Below are 21,833 nucleotides of genomic sequence, written 5' to 3' on the forward strand. Positions count from 1 at the left end.
CTGGTTATTCTGCTCTTCAGTAACTTGAACTAAAAGCTAGTGTTGGCTGAATTTTGTTATTTGCTAGTAATTACAGGTGTGGGGGTAGCCACATTCAGTGATTTCCTGTCCTTGCATATTTAAACTGGTGCATGTGAAATAATTCCTGCTTTAAAACTTCAGCTTGGCAAGCTAAGAACTTGGTTATATTCAACTGGACGTATAAGAGAATTTAAGTACCTTTTTATGCACTTATTTTTTAAAAAATACAGTATTTAAATTGATTTAAACTGTGTATGAAGTAGTGTTGAAGGAATTTTTAACTGGTTATTCTGCTCTTCAGTAACTTGAACTAAAAGCTAGTGTTGGCTGAATTTTGTTATTTGCTAGTAATTACAGGTGTGGGGGTAGACACATTCAGTGATTTCCTGTCCTTGCATATTTAAACTGGTGCATGTGAAATAATTCCTGCTTTAAAACTTCAGCTTGGCAAGCTAAGAACTTGGTTATATTCAACTGGACGTATAAGAGAATTTAAGTACCTTTTATGCACTTTTTCTTTTAAAAATACAGTATTTAAATTGATTTAAACTGTGTATGAAGGAGTGTTGAAGGAATTTTTAACTGGTTATTCTGCTCTTCAGTAACTTGAACTAAAAGCTAGTGTTGGCTGAATTTTGTTATTTGCTAGTAATTACAGGTGTGGGGGTAGCCACATTCAGTGATTTCCTGTCCTTGCATATTTAAACTGGTGCATGTGAAATAATTCCTGCTTTAAAACTTCAGCTTGGCAAGCTAAGAACTTGGTTATATTCAACTGGACGTATAAGAGAAATTAAGAATGCTTTTATGCAGTTTTTCTTTTAAAAATACAGTGTTTAAATTGATTTAAACTGTGTATGAAGGAGTGTTGAAGGAATTTTTAACTGGTTATTCTGCTCTTCAGTAACTTGAACTAAAAGCTAGTGTTGGCTGAATTTTGTTATTTGCTAGTAATTACAGGTGTGCGGGTACCCACATTCAGTGATTTCCTGTCCTTGCATATTTAAACTGGTGCATGTGAAATAATTCCTGCTTTAAAACTTCAGCTTGGCAAGCTAAGAACTTGGTTATATTCAACTGGACGTATAAGAGAATTTAAGTACCATATTATGCACTTTTTCATTAAAAAAATACAGTATTTAAATTGATTTAAACTGTGTATGAAGGAGTGTTGAAGGAATTTTTAACTGGTTATTCTGCTCTTCAGTAACTTGAACTAAAAGCTAGTGTTGGCTGAATTTTGTTATTTGCTGGTAATTACAGGTGTGGGGGTAGCCACATTCAGTGATTTCCTGTCCTTGCATATTTAAACTGGTGCATGTGAAATAATTCCTGCTTTAAAACTTCAGCTTGGCAAGCTAAGAACTTGGTTATATTCAACTGGACGTATAAGAGAATTTAAGTACCTTTTTATGCACTTTTCTTTTAAAAATACAGTATTTAAATTGATTTAAACTGTGTATGAAGGAGTGTTGAAGGAATTTTTAACTGGTTATTCTGCTCTTCAGTAACTTGAACTAAAAGCTAGTGTTGGCTGAATTTTGTTATTTGCTAGTAATTACAGGTGTGGGGGTAGCCACATTCAGTGATTTCCTGTCCTTGCATATTTAAACTGGTGCATGTGAAATAATTCCTGCTTTAAAACTTCAGCTTGGCAAGCTAAGAACTTGGTTATATTCAACTGGACGTATAAGAGAATTTAAGTACCTTTTTATGCACTTTTTCTTTTAAAAAATACAGTATTTAAATTGATTTAAACTGTGTATGAAGGAATTTTTAACTGGTTATTCTGCTCTTCAGTTATTCCCACCCACCCGCCCTGTTTTTGTTTTGGTGTTAATCTTAGTGGCATTGAAACTGCCCGCCCCTCAGCCTGCCTCTGGGCCCATCTCATTTGCTCACTCAACTGAGTGCAGTGAGATCATATTCTGATTTCAGGCACTCCTACTGTGTACAAAGAGAGCATCTGGGAAATAGAAAAAAAAAAAAATTAAGCTTATTTCCTGCCTTTCTTGTTAAGTGGTACAGACTATTTGTAGGCTTCTGAGCCCCCAAGCCCTTCTGTGTTTGAGGGAAGCCTTCTAGCTTGTTTTTTTCTTGTAACTAGCCAGTTTTCTAGTTTCAGCACTCAAATCTGTTTCTTTGATCTCAGCACTTGTTCAGGAAAAAAAAAATTTTTCATCTGCTTTTACTGTACTTGTGTTTTTACCTACTTCTTTTTACTTTTGCATCATCTTAAAATACTCAATTGTATTTATTACTGCTTGGTGTAACTCATTCTAAGCCTTTTGGTTTAAACACTTGGGCTTCGGACCAGTTAGTTGTTTTGCACTGAGAGGTTTGTGGTCTGCACTGTTGTGGCAGAACAGGTAGCTTACATCCTTCTAGGTTGAGAACTGCTGATTGAGGGCTCAGTGTCTGTTATTCTAAAAGTGTATTAATTCTGGTTTAAGCACTTGGGCTTTCAAGCCAGTTATTTTACATTAAGAGGGTTCGTGGTCTGCACTCTTGTGGGAGGAGAGGCTGGACTCTGCCCTTCTGAGCTGGGAATTTCTGGTTAAAGGCTTATAGTGCATGCATATCTGAACTGTTTCTTACTGAAGTTCTTGTTTGCTGTGGCATAGACTGGATTCGGGCCTGCTGGATCTAGCTTTGTTTGTGTAACTTGAGCACTAATCCAGACATTCTCTAAAGTATTCAATGGTATTTATTACTGCTTGGTTGTAACTTGATTAAAGTGTAGCTATCATTCAAGTCTTTTGGATTAAGCACTTGGGCTTCAGACCAGTTGTTTTACATTAGGAAGGTTTGTGGCAAGCACTGTGGTGGCAGGACAGGTAGCTTTCATCCTTCTAAGTTGGGAACTGCTGATTGAGAGCCCAGTGTCCAAGTGTATTAGTTCTGGTTTAGGCACTTGGGCTTCAGGCCAGTTATTTTACATTAAGAAGGTTCGTGGACTGCACTCTTGTGGGAGAAGAGGCTGGACTCTGCCCTTTTGAGCTGGGAATTTTCTGGTTAAAGGTTTATAGTGCCTGAACATTTGAACTGTATCTTACTGAAATTGGTTCACCTTGTTTGCTCTAGCATAGACTAGATCCAGGCCTACTGAATCTAGCTTTGTTTATATACTTGTTGTTTGTTTGCTTGTTATTTCCCTGGAAGCTAATTCACCTAATCGCAAACTTCTCAGCTTCTGTGGATCACTAGTGATATCTGCATTGCTTACTGTACTTATTTCCTTGTTTCACTTGAAAGAAAGTTACTGTTTGTCGTTTTGCATTTAGTTACTTGTATCACATTGCACTCAAGTTACCTGGCACTTGCTCACTAAAGCAATTATATAAGTCAGCACTAAAATTAAAAGCACTACACCCTCACTCCCCACTGGCCCTTGTTTTCAATTAAGGATTTCCCAATATTATTCTAGCATGTCCAAAGGTCAGTTGTCAATCTCCTCTCCGGTCCAGCTGGTGAATCTGGGAATCTTGAGGCAATGTTATAACTGCCTCATGTACACAGACAACCCTCTCCTCCTCCCACATAACACAAATACTTGAGAGATGCAGCTATTTAGCCAAACTGGAGGCTGAGCTCTCTCAACTCAGGACTGGCAAGACCAGACAGGAGGAGAAGGCAACTACACACACCACAAAACCAGCCTCACATAATGCTACCACTCCACTGAATCAAACACATAAACACACAAAGACATACTGAGGCTCTGAGTAAAATTTACCTAAACAGCAGAGGCCTCCAAAGCAGACACCCAAACAACTGCTACCTCAAGACACCCCACAAGCAACACATAAACCACAAAAGCAGTGTGCAAAGCAGTCACAGCCCTTAAGGTCAAATACAACACCAAACATACTTGTCATAGGTGACTCCATAGTCAGACACACTGGCGTCCCACTCACCAGGCTGAACAAGGAGAGGGTCACAGTAAGCTGCCTATCGGGCTTAGAATCCGCCACATAACACAAGCACTCGGGTCACTCCACAGCAAGTACAAATATGACACAGTCATTGTCCATGCTGGTGTGAACGACCTGAGACGTACCTCCCTGGACTGCATGAAAAGAGACATAGAGGAGCTCTCTGATTATGTAGCCCAGGCAGGTATGACCCTAACCCTGAGCAGTATCCTTCCTTCACCAAGAATGATGCCACAATATAGAGACAAGATGATCAGCTTTAACAATTGGCTTAATGTCTGGTGTCATTCAAAGGGGATCCAGTGTCTGTCTGCCTGGGATGACATGCTTGACAAGCCACGCTGTTTCAAGGGACGGCTTGCACCTGTCACCCTGGGATTCCGGATATTGGCTAAGGCTCTTGCCACCCCATAGTGCCTTTTTAGGCAAGGCTCAAATTCTAAACCTACCACCCTAGAAAACAAAAATGGGAAGAAATTGAGGGTAATGCTGCTCAATGCCAGAAGTCTAAATCTCAAAATGCACTTTCGAGGCCCTTCTCAGTATGGAGAACATTGATGTCTGTGCTGTAACTGAAACCTGGTTCAAGGCTCCTGAGAGCACCCGGCACTATTAGGTTTTACCTCATATCATGCGTTCCCCAAAACCCGGACCACTCCACAAAAGGAGGGTGTATCCATATTCATAAAGGATACTCACACCTCCAGGTTGGTGGCAACGCATGAAGCTTGAAACCATCCAGGTGCAACTAACAATAGGCAAAACTGCTCTACAAATTGTAGCATGCTACAGGCCACCCTCTCAAACTCAGGAACCCCACACAGCCTTCCTGAAGACACTGGAGGGTATAAATGTATCTCCAAACACCATCATATTGGGTGACTTCAACTACCCGAATATAGACTGGGAACATTACTCAAGCCCTAACTTTCTAGCCCAACGGTTCCTGGAGTTCATAAATTCAAATGCCATGGAACAGCTAGTCACTGTTCCCACGAGAGGAGAAAATATACTAGATCTCATTGTCACAAACATGGGGACAAAATGCTCCACACAGGCAGTATATCCCTCATTGGTGAGATCTGATCATAAACTAATCTCACTGGAAATCCACATCCCGCCCCCACCCCCAAAAAAAAAGAACATAGTGAAGAACTTCTCTAAAGCAAACTTCACACTACTCAAGACTGGTGTGGTATCCTTCAAGGCCCCTGAGTCAGAGGAAACCACAACCCAAGCTGGGGAAGCCCTTACAAATGCCTTCTATGAACACCTCCAGGACTGCATGGATCAGGCAATCCCAAATAAAACCAAGACTCTTTCCACAAAGGGCAAACGTCCAGTCTGGTGGACCCCAGCCATTAACAAACTTTACAATAAGAGGAGAAAGCTATTACATGATAGAACAAAATCCATAAAAGGGAAGTCACCCCTGATCATTATTAGTAAAAAATACGAGCACTCATAAAATCAACTAAGGCCAATTTTGAGAGAAAAATTGCCATGGATTCAAAGGACAATCATAAGGCCTTTTTCAGCTATGTTAGGAACCTGGGTGGAAACTCACAGATATGCTCAGAATTAGTCCAAAATGATACAAAATCACTGAACCCACAGACATTGCCAACATACTGGCAGACAGGTTCAGTGCAAACTTCACCCCTCTCCCCTAAAGGAGAGATAACTATCCCAGCCGAGTGTAGCCTCCCGGACATCTCAAATGCGCAGGTGAAAGCTGCTCTCTCTAAAGCTAAAAACACAGCATCAATGGGACCGGATGGTGTCCCCGGCTGTGTGCTAAATGAGGAATTAAACCCGCACATAAGGCAGCTGTTTAATCTCAGCCTTACCACAGGATACGTGCCCAAGGAGTGGCGTCGGCAACTGTGGTCCCACTCCACAAAGGTGGCGCCTCTCGGACCCTGGTAATTACCGCCCCATAAGCTTAACAAGTCTAGTCTGCAAAGCTATGGAGAGGATCATAATGGAGCTCATAAACAAAGATATAGGGGACTTGCAGACATTGGACCCGACCCAGTTTGGCTTTGTCAAGGGAAGATCATGCCTTTTGAACTTGGTCGACTTCTTGAAATAGTCACCAAGGCCATTGATGAGGAAAGGCAGTCCATACAGCCTACCTTGACCTTGCAAAGGCTTTCGACACAATACCCCACTCGGGTATTGTAGAAAAACTTACCAGCTTAAATGTAAACCCATATGTCACAAGATGGGTTGCAAACTGGCTTAAGGACAGAACCCACAGGGTTAGAGTTGCTGGCGCTGTGTCAGACTCCAAGCCGGTCACAAGTGGTGTCCCACAGGGCTCGGTCCTTGGCCCCTATTGTTTGGCATCTACTTCTCAGAAGTACAGGCCAACATGGGAGGACTTTGGCTGACAAAGTTTGCAGATGACTGCAAACTGGGCGCCATAGTGGAAAAAGCATCGGACACTGATATCCTTCAGAAGGGACTCACGGAAACAGATAGCTGGTGCCAGAGCCATGGCCTGAAGTTAAACGCCAAAAATGTATAGTCATACCCTTCGGGAAAAACAAGGTAACCCCAAGCTACCATATAGGTGGCAATCCACTAAGCACAGAAGAGGTTATCAGGGACCTGGGGACCCAGGTTGACAGTGGCCTTTCTTTTGACACTCACATTGCTAAAGTGGTTAGAAAGACCTTCTACATTGCCCACCTGATCATGAAGGGATTCACATCCAGATCTAGTGAGGTCATTGTTCCCCTGTACTCTTCACTTATCAGACCAATGATCGAGTACAATGCCCCATTCGGGATGTATCTCACCCGACATCTGCAGCAATTGGAGAGACCCCAAAGTTCCTCACCAAAAGGATAAAGGGACTCCAAAATCTGTCATATGCTGCCAGATTGAAGAAACTCCAGCTCTATTCAGTCGCATACCGTCTGCTCAGAGGTGACATGTGCCTGACATACAAGGCCATGTCCAACCCGAATTAATGGACATGCTCCACCTCAAAAATCCAAATCCACCAAAACCACTAGAGCAAGCGACTTAAACCTTAGCACGGATATAAATAGGACGTGCTGGAGGGATAGATTTATCACTCAGAGACTCCCTATGCTGTGGAATAAAATCCCGGTCCATGTGAGGCAGAGCACCTCGCTGACTCTGTTCAAGAGAAATCTAGACCTGTGGATGGGAGATCGTAGGTTTACCCCGGGAATCATCTCTGGGTCACTGCTGGACAGAGGCACAACAAACTAATGGGCACAGTATTTTTTCATATAAGGGGTGGCGTAAGCCACAATAATTTGGGCTAGGCTTATAAATGCCTTAGGGCAGATAGCCTAGTATAAACCTATGAACCTATGAACCTAATCAGATTTGCCGTTTATTTACTATATATTTTTTCATTTACTGAGTTATGGCAGATCTGAAGAAGGGTTTGGGAAGAACCCAAAAGTGCTTATCTTATGTTTTTATTGTTTTAATAAAGCTTTTTTATGTTTGATGGCCTGGTGCTTACACTAATTTTTATTTCTGTATGTATATTTGTGTATATATATATATATATATATATATATATATATATATATAGATAGATAGATATATTGGATATTGGTCTGGTAAGTTTCAAACATGTATATTTATTTATTTATTGACATTTGGTGCCTGGGAATGTCCATTGGGCCAAGGACCCATTTTCAGTGGAGGCCTGGGGGAAAAAGATCCAAACAGTTACAGAAATGTTTATATAACATGATCTATAAATGGTATAGGCAAAATACAGATGTTAAATATTACAGTTGCAGCAGTGATACAATCCATTCACTCAAGTGTGCAAGTCTTTAAGAAGCTTAGTTTACACAGAAGCATAAGAAAAATAAGAATTATGTAAGTTAATTATACAGTTCGAAAGGCTAGTAATAGGAGAAAAACTAGAGTAGAAGAAAAGATAAAGAATAGCTGGCTGATGCATTGAAGTTTACAAAGTTCGGCATTACAGAATAAGGGACATACGTACGGTTATTTAATCATCTGATTACAGGAACAGATCTGGTTATTGAGATAGTGGTCTTTCAGTGCTGATTTGAATGTTTTTATAGAGTCTAGTTGGGTAATAGAGGGTGGGAGAGCATTCCATAATTTGACAATGGTGTGGAAATAAAGGCATTTTCCAGTTATTTTGTTGGGTTTAGTTATGGTTAGAAGCTGTTTATTAGAAGACCTAAGATTCTGAGTTGGAGTGTGTGTTTGTATCATAGTTTGAAGAGGAGGGCAGTAATTTGGGTGATATAGCAATTTGTGGGTAAGAGTTGGGTATAATATAGATAATGGGGGAATTCAAACCAGTTTAAAGGTTTAATGGCCAGGCAGTGATGCATGCAAGTTGGCATACTGGAGACAAACTTTCCTATTTTGTAGTAGCATGATTGTAATATATTCATGAGAGATGTGTGTAGGTTAATGAAAATGGGGGTACCATAGAGGAGGGATGGGACAAGTAGACTTTAAGCCAATTTTAACTTGGTGGACATGTTCAAATAGAGTTTATGCCTCTACAGCTTACCTAGCTTAAAATGGGTCTTTTTGATTGTGCTGAGTATATGATTCTCAAAGGATAGATGTTTTACAATTTCAATTTCAGTATTGATTTGTAATAATATTTTAAACTCTAGAATTAGAGGCTTAGATGAGAATAATAAGAGTTTTGATTTTTTTTGGGATTAAATAGCAGTTGAGCATCATTAAGCCGGGGTTCAATTGATATAAATGCTTTTTGTGTTAATTTTAGGAGATCTAAGAAGTTGTTAGGAGAAGTGATTATTGTCGAATCATCAGCGTATTGAATGAGTGTACTTTGCTGGGATGCTTTATGGAGATTGTTAATGTATATATTAAAAAACAAGGGCCCAAGAATAGACCCTTGGGGGACTCCTGTATTGCTGATTAGGTATTCGGATTGTTTGTTTTGTCACCTGACAGATTGTTTTCTATTGTGAAGGTAGTTGTGGAACCAGGTTAGATCATGCGGGGAGCAGTTAATTGTCTCAAGTTGTAAAAGTAGTTTAGGGTGGGACACTGTATCAAAAGCCTTCAACAGGTCTAATAATATAACTGAAGGTAGTAGACCAGCATCAAGAGTTGTATTTACAGTGTGGGTAAATGAAAGTAATGCTGTAGTTGCACTGTGAGCTGGCTGAAAGCCATGTTTGGTGGGTGCAAGTAAGTTATTGTTAGTGAGATGTTAGAGCAATTGAGAATGATTTATATGTGCATTGTAAATATATATTTATATAAGCTGATCAATTTAAAGAGCTCAAAAGTCAAAATATTGAAGGAAAAAAAAAAACAAAACAGAAAAACAAAATTTTTTCAGGATGCAAGGCCTTCTGCATATCCAAACACCCCCGATACTTATATGTACTAACTCCAAGGTCACACAACAGCAAGAAAATGATAAATTCACCAACCCTACTTTACTATGACCTCTCATTAAGTAATGTCAGTATTCTGTGATGATATGATTATTCAATCACTTGTGCCAACTTTAGAAAAGTGTGATATTCCAAACGTTCAGCCAAAGGGTTAGTTCATATATATCTATATCTATATTTTTTATTTTATTCTGTATTTGTTGATTGGGAAAGTCTGACTGGATGCATGCCCATTTTCACAAGAGTCCCAGGGAGAAAAGCTCTACAGTTAAATTTTAAGCAAAATTTAAGATGTATACAGAAGCATTCAAATTTACATAGTACCAAACTTAACATTGACTAGTAACATAGCATTGAAGCTTAAGATTTAACATATTTACATAGACTGAACACATCTTTTACAGTTTTAGGTTGAGGCAATACATAATGGTGAATATTGTTAGTAGGGGTTGCATTTTTTCCTTTATACAGTTGACCTGTGAGCAAGTTAGCAACAGTAGGCAGTATAGCAACAAGGAGAGCAAAGATTAGACATAGTAGGGAGTATAGTAGGAGGAGAAGAGACAGAGATGGGAAATTGGATAACAGGTTAGGTAAGAAAAGCAGGAGGAGTAAGTATCTTAAGTGTAGAGTAAGAGTAGAGGTGTAAAGAGAAAAGTGTAGTGGATAGATAACAGAGTGTCCTAGCAGTGACATATGAGTTTTGGCTAAGGAGTCAGAATTAGAGATGGAACTGGAAGGAAGCAAGAGAAGTTGCATTCTTTTGATGATGACACTGAAGTCAGAGGGCAAGAGTAAGAGGAGAGGGTGGGGGTCAGCCAGGTGGGGAACATGTGCATATCTATGTGTGCTTTATGTGTTCTTTCAGAAGTTTTTTAAATGTAATCTTTGAGCCTGCTGAGGTAATAGAAGTAGGTAGGGTGTTCCAAATTTTGTCTTCGTAGTTAGGGAAGAGCGAATCCCCTGCTGTGTTGTTGGTCTTGGTGACCTTGATTAATTTTTTGTCACTAGAGCGATGTTGTCTGGTTTTAGCTTGTAGTTCTAGTAAATTGGCTAGAGCTGGAGTTTTGTCTGGGAGTAGTAGGAAATTATGAGCAAAGGAAAGTCAATGATAATTTAGGAGATTAGGGAATTCAAGCAAGCCAAGTTGTTTTAGGTAATGGCAGTAATGGGCTTGGTGGGGGGCACCGGCAGCAAATTTTGCAATCTGATTGTAACAGGTGTTGAGTTTGACAATTTTGGTTTTGGGTAAGCTGGTGAGAATGGGTGAGGCATAAAATAGTGTGGAAAGAAGGTGAGTTTGAGCAATTGTTATCCTAATAGGTTGTGTTAGAAATGGTTTATTTTTATATAGACTGCCCAGTTTTTTGTGGATATTTTTAATTGTTGGATTTATATGCTAATTAAATCTGAGGTTATTATCAAGGGTCATTCCTAGAAATTTAGTGTGAGTGTCAGGGGAAATGATAGTCCTATCCCTGGACACAATATTAAATAGGCTAGGTATTGTGGTAGATTTGTTAGGTGTACATAGGAACAGTTTGTTTTTTGGGGGGATTTAGTATTAGGTTTTTGTTAAGAAAAAAGTTTTTAGTGGTATGGAAGGCTTTCTTGGTTATAGAGAGGAGTTTCTGAGGATCATTGGCTAAACAGACTTGTGTTGAGTTGTCAGCTTATTGTATAACTATCTTGACAGATGCTGTGGAGGTTATTGGTGAAAATGGGGAATAGGAGGGGACCTAAAATGCAACCTTGTGGGACTCCTGTGGTGATGGGTAGCAGTGTGGATAGGTTGTTGTCACACCGATCAGCTTGCTGTCTTCCTTGTAAACAGTTCTGAAGCCAAGCTAATGCTTGGTTATTAAGGCCAAGGTCAGTAAGGGCTTGTACTAGTTTAAGATGGTTGACCATATCCAAGCCTTTGACAGGTCCAAGAATATGGCAGAAGTTAGAGTTCCTGTGTGTTTGTTTTGGTTGATGAGGTTTCTGAAAGAGAATAGTGCAATGGTAGGCTGAAATCCATGTTGGGTAGGAGAGAGAAATTGGTTGTTAAGCAGGTATGGCATAAATTGGTGGTGTATACATTTCTCAAGTATTTTAGCTAGTGGAGGCAAGATGGCTATGGGGTGATAGTTGGTCAGGTTGGTGGAGGTACCACCTTTATGGAGGGGGATAATATAGGAGGTCTTCCAGATTGGTGATATTGAGGTTTCTGAGATAGATCTATTTAGAAGAATGGATATAGGAAAGACAAGTTCACTGGCAGCCAACTGAAGGTATTCAGCAGGTATCCCATTAGCTGCTAGTGTAGTAGGTTTAAGTATGGATAGCAACCTTTTGACATAGTTAGTAGGGATGGGTTGAAAATGGAAGGTTGTTTTGGGTCTGTCTACAGGTTTTGGGTAATTAGTGGTGGTGGATGTGGGCTGTTTTTGAATAAGATTCAAAATAGTTTCTATGAAGTATTTGTTAAATGTGTCTGGTATATTTGTGATTTCACTAGTGGAGATTGGAGGTGGGGTAGAGGATCTGGCAGGGTGAAGTAGCTTATTTATTCCTGCCCAGAATTTCTTAGGGGTTGTTGAGATGCTTATTTTGTAGCTGTGGAAATAATTCTTTTTATCTAGGCAAACTCCTTTTTTCTCTCATTCATAAGTTTTTGGAATTGTTCCTTAGTGGCTGGGGTTTTTGTGGCTCTCCAGGGATACCAGGCTTTGTTCCTTTCTGATATTCTATATTTAATCTCTCTGGTAAGCCAAGGGGCTGTTTTCATTTTGAGTTTAGTGGTCCGGGTTGGAACATGGGCATTTAGGATTTCTAGGAAAGTGTTACTGAAATGGATTATGGCTTCTTCTAGAGGTAGCACTTTTAGTATGTTCCAGTTATGGTGCTTTAACTCGAGTCTGAATTTGTTGGGGTCAAAGTTTTTTGTGTTATGGGTTATTTGTAATATGGGGTAGAGTCTGCCTGGGTTTTGAATTTTAGTAGGAAGGTAGGTTGATGGTCACTAAGGGAGTCCGGGAGGATGCCTGCTTGGTAAGAGGTGTTTGTCTTATTTATTAAGATCCAGTCTAGGAGCCTATCTTTGATTTTTGCATTTCCTAGTCTAGTGCTTGATTGAATGACTTTTGAGAAACTGTAGAGGTTGATGGTTTGTGGGGTTAATAGGTGACCATGCATTCCAATCTATATTAAAGTCACTGAAGATGATAGTTTCCTGTGGCAGGTTTTGACTTGTCCATTATAGAAATGCTTCTAGGGTAGGTATGTTGTTATCCGGTAGTATATAGCATGTGATAATGTTGACTGACTTTTTGTCGCTAAGTTTGAGTTTAGCTAGGAGGAGTTCAGAGTTACTGAAGGAAGGGATTTGTGGATTAATAGTGATGATATTTAGGGTGCTTTTATATAGTAATGCTACCCCTCCCACTTTTTTAGACTGTCTATCATGGTGTAGTACATTGTATCCAGTAGGAAGGAACTCATTGTCTGCTGTAGTGGGCTTTAGCCAGGATTCAGTCAGACATAATATATCAGGGTTGTAGGTGGAGAGTAGTGCATGCAGTGCGTGTACCTTATTGTTAATACTTCCAATATTTAAGCTCAGAATGAGTAGGCTGTTTTTCGGTCTAGTAGTGGGTAGATGGCTAGAGGAAAAGGTTGAATTAGCTATGGTAGTTTTTATAGGGTTAGGCCATGGATTTGGGTGTATGTCTTCTGCTAGGATCAGTTGGTAGTTTATATGGTGTAAGAGTTTGGAAAGTTTAGTTAGGATGGCTATATACTTGTTTGTTGCTGGTGAGCTAGGAGTGATTGGGAGTAAAATGAGTGAATTAGGTGCTATCGTAATGTGATGGCATAGGCTTGGAGATATGTGATGACTGTAGTGAGGAGTGTGAGGAATATAAGTGGAGGTATATTTTGTTGCAGTAGCACAAAAAACATTTTTTTAAAAAATTAAAAAAAAAATTTAGTGTGGTTTGGTAGGAGGTGAGGTAGAGCATTAGTGCTAGGATAAATAGGATAGTGAGATTACATAAAAGGATAGTGGTTATTCTGTGATTATGTTCATAGGTTCATAGTGATGTTTCATTATTGTACGTGGGGATATGGAGGGGGATGTAATTTGGTATAGGTTAACGGAGAATAGTGAGAGGGTGTGTCTAATTTTGAAAACTCAAAGCTTTTGGCTTTTGAATGGAGATCGAAGTATAGCGAAGATCAGGAAATTTACCCTTTTCTTCACTGTAGTGCAGTCTCAGCATTGGCATATATAATTTGCTGGGGGTGCAGGGGGGTTTGCCCCCTGCTTAAACATTAAAAAGTAGATTTTTGTGGGGCGTTTTTGATGTTCAAGTGTTTGGAAACTTGATCATATGGCCTCATCCATATGAATTTCGAGTTTCTGAAAACTTGATCAACTGAAAAGACTCTCTCTGTATATATATATATATATATATATATATATATATATATATAGATTGATAGATAGACATAGATATGATACACATATGGGTCTACATTAGATGTTCAATTTTTCAGAAGTATGAACTTCATATGGTCGAAAACATATGATAGATACTTTGAGAGGTCAGCCTGTTTTTACTGAGATTGCAGTAAAGTGGGGATCAGGGAATTTGCTCTTTCCTTACTGTAGTTTGATCTTGGATATGATATATAATTAACAGGGGATGTAGTGGGTCTATATTAGATCAGCAAATGCTTAAAAAAGCGAACGCCGATTGATCAACCTTATGTAAGTGAAAGCTTACAATCTCAAACTGTCAGATCAGCAATTTTTTTCCTAGGGAAAAAAATCTCTGATCCAAAACACATACACACAGCACAAGCACACCAAATAAACAGAAACCCGCACACATACACCTAAAATCTGACACCTAACCCTACACTAAACTATGCACACACCACTAATTAGCCACTTAACTTAACCCAAACCCTAACCCTAAGGTCCATCACTATCGCACACTTACCTCACCCGCTCCCTAACCCTAACTCACCTAAACCTGCCCTAACCCTCATGTCCACACAATCGCACACATACCTAACCCGCGCCCTAACCCTAACTCACCTAACCCACCCTAACACTCACATCCACACAATCGCACACTTACCTGAATCCGACTTGTAACTTTCCACCACAGCACTGAAAATACCGAAGCAACAGAAACGGACAACCAAATTCTTTCCCTAGGAAAAAATTTGGGTTTCTGTTGCTTTGATATTTTGAACATTCGCTTAAATAAGTTAGATCAATCAGTGTTCACTTGTTTAAGCGTTTGCTGATCTAATATAGACCCGATGTAGTGTGTGCAGGTGCTCGCTGCACAAACACTGTTTCTTTTGTTAATTTGTTTGTTTAATTTTCAGAATGTTGATCATATGGTCTTGATGATATGAAGTTTGGTCATATGAACTAAATCCTTATATATGTATGAAATTCAGATTCCACTTCATATACAAGGGATAGTGTTGTAGCTGCTTATATTAGAATACTTATTATATAAGGAAAATGTAGACCATTCATGAAACAAAGTCAGTGTGAGACTATTAAAGGAAGAAGCTGCTTCTAGAAATACAAATTATGCATCAATAAGGAAGGTCAGTTTATGACATTTGAGGTCTTGTTAAGAGATGGATGTGAGTGAAGAGAGGAGGCAGCCTGCGGGGCCTTGAGTACAAGTGAAGCTCTGTTTGGGAAACTGTTGCCCTGTCCAAGAACTGAAACTGTACTTAGAAAGCTGTTGTAATGAGAGAGAGAGAGTATGGAAGAGTGAGAGAGATAGAGAGAGAGAAACTACATGTCTGTATAAGAAGTAAGTGGAAGAATGAGACACATAAATACTGAGACACTGGAAATCTATATGAGGGTTTGTTAAAATTGCTGAACTAGACTGACTATTATATATAAACTTACTGAATTGCTATGACTTTATAACTGTGGGAAAGTATACACAGGATATTTGTCACTTCATTTTTTTATTTTGTTCAACAAGCATTCTGAAAGGCATCATTTTCACTGTCCTTCCAAACAAACCTGTGTTTAGCAACTGCAAAGCTGTTGCCTAAGTCGGTTTCTGTGACTACAAGCCCAACGCATACACATAAACCAAAATACACACACACACACACACACACACACACACACACACACACACACACACATGTATATATATATATATATATATATATATATATATATATATATATATATTATTTTTTTTTCCTGATGAAATACATAGAATTTTTAATATATAGAAAATATGTATTGGGTAATATTCTAGGCTATTACTATATTTTGAATATTGAGGATGTGCTCAGCAAAACATCCAGAATAGACAGCATTCCATCTTTGAGATTTCATTATGAAGCTTCAGTCAAGTAACAATAAGCTGTACAAGTAGAAGAAAAAGCACCTAAGACTGATATTCTTCCATTATTTGGTCACACTGCTTTATTTAATAAAAACTATGCTCATTAGCTATGGCACATTGCAGACGAATGTCTATTTAATAGTGTATGTAGTAGTGTACTGTGATAGTTTGTATGAGTTAAAAGGGTAAAAGTGACAGGAATAGGTAAACAGTGGGGTAAATAATGTTTTGACCCAAAAAATGTGCACATAGTAATGGAAATAATGATGTCAATGTTTCTTATTGCGACTTTTACTTTAAGAGTAGGGAGGAACCTGCCTGTAGTAGAAAGAACAGGTTTGTTGAATGATCATTTGAAAACAATATAAAAAGAGGGAAGGGTCGGTGTAATGGTTAATTTCTTTACCTCACCGATGCAAGGTTTTATTCTGGCAACTTGTTATTGAGTAGTTGTGTTACAGTCTAAGGACTTATAGGTTAGTATTTGCCTATAAACCTAATTCCTTTAAGAAAACAGGTGTGTGAATCTGACCATGAAGATGCTGACAATCTTTTGTCCTAGCAGAAACACTGTTTTGCCATAAAACCATGGGGGGAATTTAATAAAGCCTACACGGACGTGTTTTCCATGTAGGCATAGTGGCACACTGCTTACACAAAAGTAACCAGATTTGCAATCCGGGAAACAGAGCTGAGGGGTCTGCATGAGTGCATCAACATGGAAGTGTCCGTGGCATGCAAATTACCTGATAAGCAGGTGAATTGCATGCAAATGAAGGTGGTATTGTGATCCAGCAAGCAGATAATCAGTCCTGCAGACCCTGTGTTCGTGTCCAAAATGTACATGAAAAATTCCGTGTACAGGATGTTAAAGAGAGAACAGGGGCTGTAAAAGTGCAGTAAGAAGGACAGAAACAGCATAGCAGACACAAATATGTACAAAACAATCCACTGTGTGTCCAAAACCAAATGTAAAATAATTTAAAATATTTTTTTAAAAATAATCAGATTATGTTTGCGTGGCGCTCCATAGTGCGCAAACATGCTGTTAAGAAAAGAAAATTTAAAAAGTGTAAAAACAAAAATTAGTAGTATGTGACAGTAATGCATTATAGGACCTTACGTGGAGTATGTACAATAATAGACTGCTGTGGTTGCTAAGGAGGCAGGGCCTAGACCCGTGTAGTTTCTAGGTTGTGTGCATAGATCTCTATGCAAATGAGCTGGGATTATTGAATAGCATAAATAGGTATACGTGTCTGTAGATCCCATCCGTGTAGGCAAAGAACCATGTTATGTCCATATAAGAGACAGCTGACATCAAAAGGGGGTGTGTCTGCACCCTTTTAAGCTCATTGGAGCACAGCAGTGCTTATTTGAGTGGCATGCTACTGTGCTCAGCAAGGGGATGTGTACTCTGGCTGCCAAGCTTTGTTTACCTTCGGGGCACGCGTTTCAACAGGTTTGAGCATGTTTGTACGTTGTGCCACTGTGCTCAGCAGGGGGGTATGTACAATGACTGCTGAGCATTGTTTACCTTTGTGGCATGTGTTTGCGTGGCATGCCACAGTGCTGAGCGAGGAAAGGCTGTAAAAAAGTGGCTGAGAAAGGCAAAAAGATCTTAATTACCTTTTTATATTTTGAATACTGTGATTTGTTTTCTTTACTTTGTGTTTTACTTGTATTCTGCTTTTAACTGCATATTAAAACTTCAAAAGACACCACAGCTCTGTCTCTTGTGAGTCAGGCAGAAATCCCCCCCCCATGCTGTCACTGTCATGTTCTTAAATACCACTATCTTTTTAGTTGCCTGCCTCTTATGTTAATTTGACCATATATCTCATTTCCTCTCTGCTTTCACTGGCTTGTGTGTGTAAGCACAAAATTATCATTTTGTGAAATCACTCCCCTTCAACTATTTGGCCATTCTACTGTATTCCATAGTACCGGAATACAAAAGTGATCACCCCCTTTCAATCTATCTTGCTGTTTTAAAAATGGTGACTCTCCACTAAAACTTAACTTTTTAGACAGGTAAAACTGAAGTTACCTACTTTCACATCTAACTTCTCTAGTGCACACTGCAGTGTTTAGGATAAACCATTTTTTTCATCTTACCTTTAAGCATCCCTGTGACTAGCACTTGCTCTAATACCTGCTGGAAAGCACTAGGAAGCCTTAAACTGATACAGGCACTCAACTCTCCTTATTAATAAGGAAAAATTAATCATAGGCATTAAACAGCCTATAATTGCAAAGTACCTTGCTAAGGTAAGGGAAAACAGCTCCTGTACTTTTCAGAAAAAAGCACCAAACCAGGCATTTCCAAGGGTCAGCTTCCAGTGATTTATCCTGTCCATCTGGTGAATCTGGGCATACTGGGGCAATGCAGCAATTGCCTCATGTACACAGACAACCCTCTCCTCCTACCACCCTACTCTACAACCTGTGAGAGATGCACTTACATAGCTAAACTGGAAGAAAAGCTCTCTCCACCCAAGACTGCTAGACTGTGAAGGGGAGGAGGTTAACACCCACACTACACCTCAAGCAACATACAACCCTTCTAAACTCACACCACCAACACCCACCCATAGCAACACTAAATCCACATATGCGGAGGCCCTTAACTGTAACCTGCCAAAGCAACAAGGATCTCCGAAGCTGAAATGTAAACAAACACCAATCACAACCAAAGTGTCACATAGCTCACAACACCAGTGTACCACCCAGCAACAGACCCTAAGGCAAGACAAGGTACCTAAAACTTTCATCATAGGTGACTCTATAGTCAGGCACACTGATGTCCCACTCACCAGGCTAAACAAGGAGAAAATTACAGTCAGCTGCCTGTCGGGTGCCAGGATCCGCCACACAACTCATGTCCTCAAGTCACTGCACAGCAAGTACAAATATGAGTCTGTCATTGTCCATGTTGGAGTTATTGACTTGAGACATACCTCCCTGGACTACATGAAAAGAGACATGGAAGAGCTCTCGGATCATGTGGCCCAGGCAGGTATGACCCTATCCCTGAGTAGCATCCTGCCTTTGCCCAGAATGATACCACAATATAAGGACAAAATGATTGACTTCAACAATTGGCTAAGCTTCTGTTGTCATTCAAAGGGGATCCAGTATCTGTCTGCCTGGGACGACATGATTGACAGACCACCATGCTTTGCCAGAGATGGTCTGCACCTGTCACCCCTGGGATTCAGGTTACTGGCTAAGGCTCTTGCCACACCTATAGTGCCTTTTTAGGCAAAGTTCAAAGGGCAAAACCACCACTGTAACAGGTACAAGCATGCAAAATCTGAAGGTAATGCTACTCAATGCTAGAAGTCTAAACCTCAAAATGCACTCTCTCTTGTCACTCCTAAAAATGGAGAACATCGATATCTGTGCAGTAACTGAGACCTGGTTTAAGGCGCCAGAGAGCACCCCTGCAATACCAGGCTACAACTCTTACCACACTTTTCGGCCACCAAACCAGGATCGAAACACTAAAGGTGGAGGAGTGTCCATATTCACCAAGGATATTCACACCACCAGGTTAGTTTCCCAACACAATGTGTCTGAAATTCTCCAGGTGCAACTAACACTAGGTAAGACTGCAATCCAAATTGTAGCTTCCTACAGATCCCCCACCATGCCCCAAGATTCCTACTACACCTTTCTAAACATACTGGAAGCCAAACACCCTAATACTGGGTAATTTCAACTACCCTGCCATTAACTGGGAAAACAACTCGTGTACCAACACCTTTGCCCAATGGTTCTTGGAATTCATAAATTCCAATGTCCTAGATTAACTAATCCATAGTCTGACCAGGGGCTCCAATATCCTAAACCTGGTCATTACCAACATGGGAAATCGATGCTCCACACCTATGGTCACCCCCTCATTGGTCAGGTCAGACCATAAGCTAATCACCCTTAACATCCACATCCCACCCCCCAGTAAGGAAACTTCCATAAAAAACTTCTCCAAAGTCAACTTCATGCTACTCAAGTCAGAAGTTACAAACTTCATGACACCCATGCAGATGGGAACTGAAAGTTCGACTGCTGAGTCCTACACTAAGGCACTGTACGAGCACATCCACTCATTATTGAATCGTGCCATCCCAAATAGAACCATGGTGCTCTCCTCAAAAAAAAAAGAAAGCTAATTTGATGGTCCCCTGCCATAAACAAACTTTACAACAAAAGAAAGAAACTGTTGCAGAAAAGGGGAAAATCCCAAGATGCAAAAATACTCCCTTACCAGACTCAGTAAGAAGCTGAGATCCTTCATAAAATCCTCCAAAGCTAGCTACAAAAATAAAATTGCCAAAGATTCCGAAGACAATCACAGGGCATTCTATAACTATGTCAATAATCTAAATAGCAATGCTCAGAACTGCTCTGAGCTACAACAGAATGGCATTAAATATACTGATCCCAAGGATATTGCCAATCTCCTGGCAGATCGATTCAGTGCCAACTTCACCCCCTCTCACCCCCTAAATGGCCCATCTCAATACTGGAAGATTGCAAAATTCCAGTAATAACAGCCACACAGGCAAAAAATGCACACTCCAAAGCTAAGAATACAGCATCCATGGGACCAGATGACATTCCAGGCTGTGTGTTACATGAACTACAAAATGAATTGGCACCTCACCTAAGTGTCATGTTTAATGATACCCTCACCTCAGACTTCATGCCCACTGAGTGGCGCACAGCTACAGTTATCCCACTCCACAAGGGGGGATCCACCTTGGATCCTGGGAACTACCACCCCATCTGTCTGATGAGACTGATCTGCAAGGCCACAGAATGTATTATTATAGAGCTTATAAACAAAGACATTGGCAACCTTCAAACACTGGATGCCAGCCAGTTTGGGTTTGTGAAGGGTCAATCTTGTCTCCTGAACCTGATTGACTTCTTTGAGTCAGTCTCCAGAGCCGTGGACAAGTATAAGGCAGTCCACACGGCCTATCTGGACCTCGCCAATGCCTTTGACACCATCCCCCACTCTGGAAACACAGATAAACTTACTAAGCTGGGCATTAATCCCTATGTCACTCGATGGGTTGCCAGCTGGCTTACTGACAGAACCCACACTGTAAAAGTAGCTGACTCCAAATCCAGCTCCAAACAAGTGACAAGTGGAGTACCTCAGGGTTCAGTCCTGGGACCTCTCTTGTTTGGCATCTACTTCTCTGAAGTACAGGCCAGCACTAAGGGACTCTGGCTAACAAAGTTCACAGATGACTGCAGACTGGGAGCCATTATTGAATCCCTAAATGATGTGGATACTCTACAAAAGGGCCTTACAGAAACAGATGTTTGGTGCCAGAGCCAAGAAATGTATAGTTATCCCCTTTGGGAAAAAAAACATGTACTCATGAATTACCACATAGGTGGCAGTACACTAAACACTGAAAGTGTGATAAGAGACTTAGGGACACTGGTGGACAGCGGTTTCACCTTCAATAACCACATCACCACAACAGTCAGGAAATCCTTCTATGTGGCACACCTCATCACTAAGGGCTTTTCATCCAGAAAAAAGGAGGTCATTGTCCCACTGTACACATCCCTCATTAGACCCATTATAGAATACAATGTCCAATTTAGTATGTACCTCTCAAGACATCTGCAACAACTGGAAAGGCCGCAGAAATACCTCACTAAAACAATCACAAGTCTAAAGCAAATGTTCTATGCTGACTGCCTTAAAAAACTTCAGCTATACTCTGTCACATATCGTCTACTCTGAGGCAATCTCTGCTTAACATACAAGGCCATGTCAAACCCAGAGCTGTTGGACATGCTACATTTAAAGAAATCCTAGTCCCTCAGAGCCACATGCTCCAGGGATCCAAACTTTGTCATCACAATAAACAAAACATGCTGGAGGGATAGGTTCCTGACCCAGAGACTCCCCAGACTCTGGAACAGACTGCCCATACATGTCAAGCAGAGAACCTCTTTGGTCCTCTTCAAAAGGAACCTTGATGATTGGATTGGAGAAAGGAAATTCACACCGGGGATCATGTCAGTTGCCC

Source organism: Protopterus annectens, chromosome 4.part1 (genome assembly GCF_019279795.1).
Source record: "Protopterus annectens isolate FY-2018-M chromosome 4.part1, PAN1.0, whole genome shotgun sequence".
Classification (NCBI taxonomy): Eukaryota; Metazoa; Chordata; order Ceratodontiformes; family Protopteridae; genus Protopterus; species Protopterus annectens.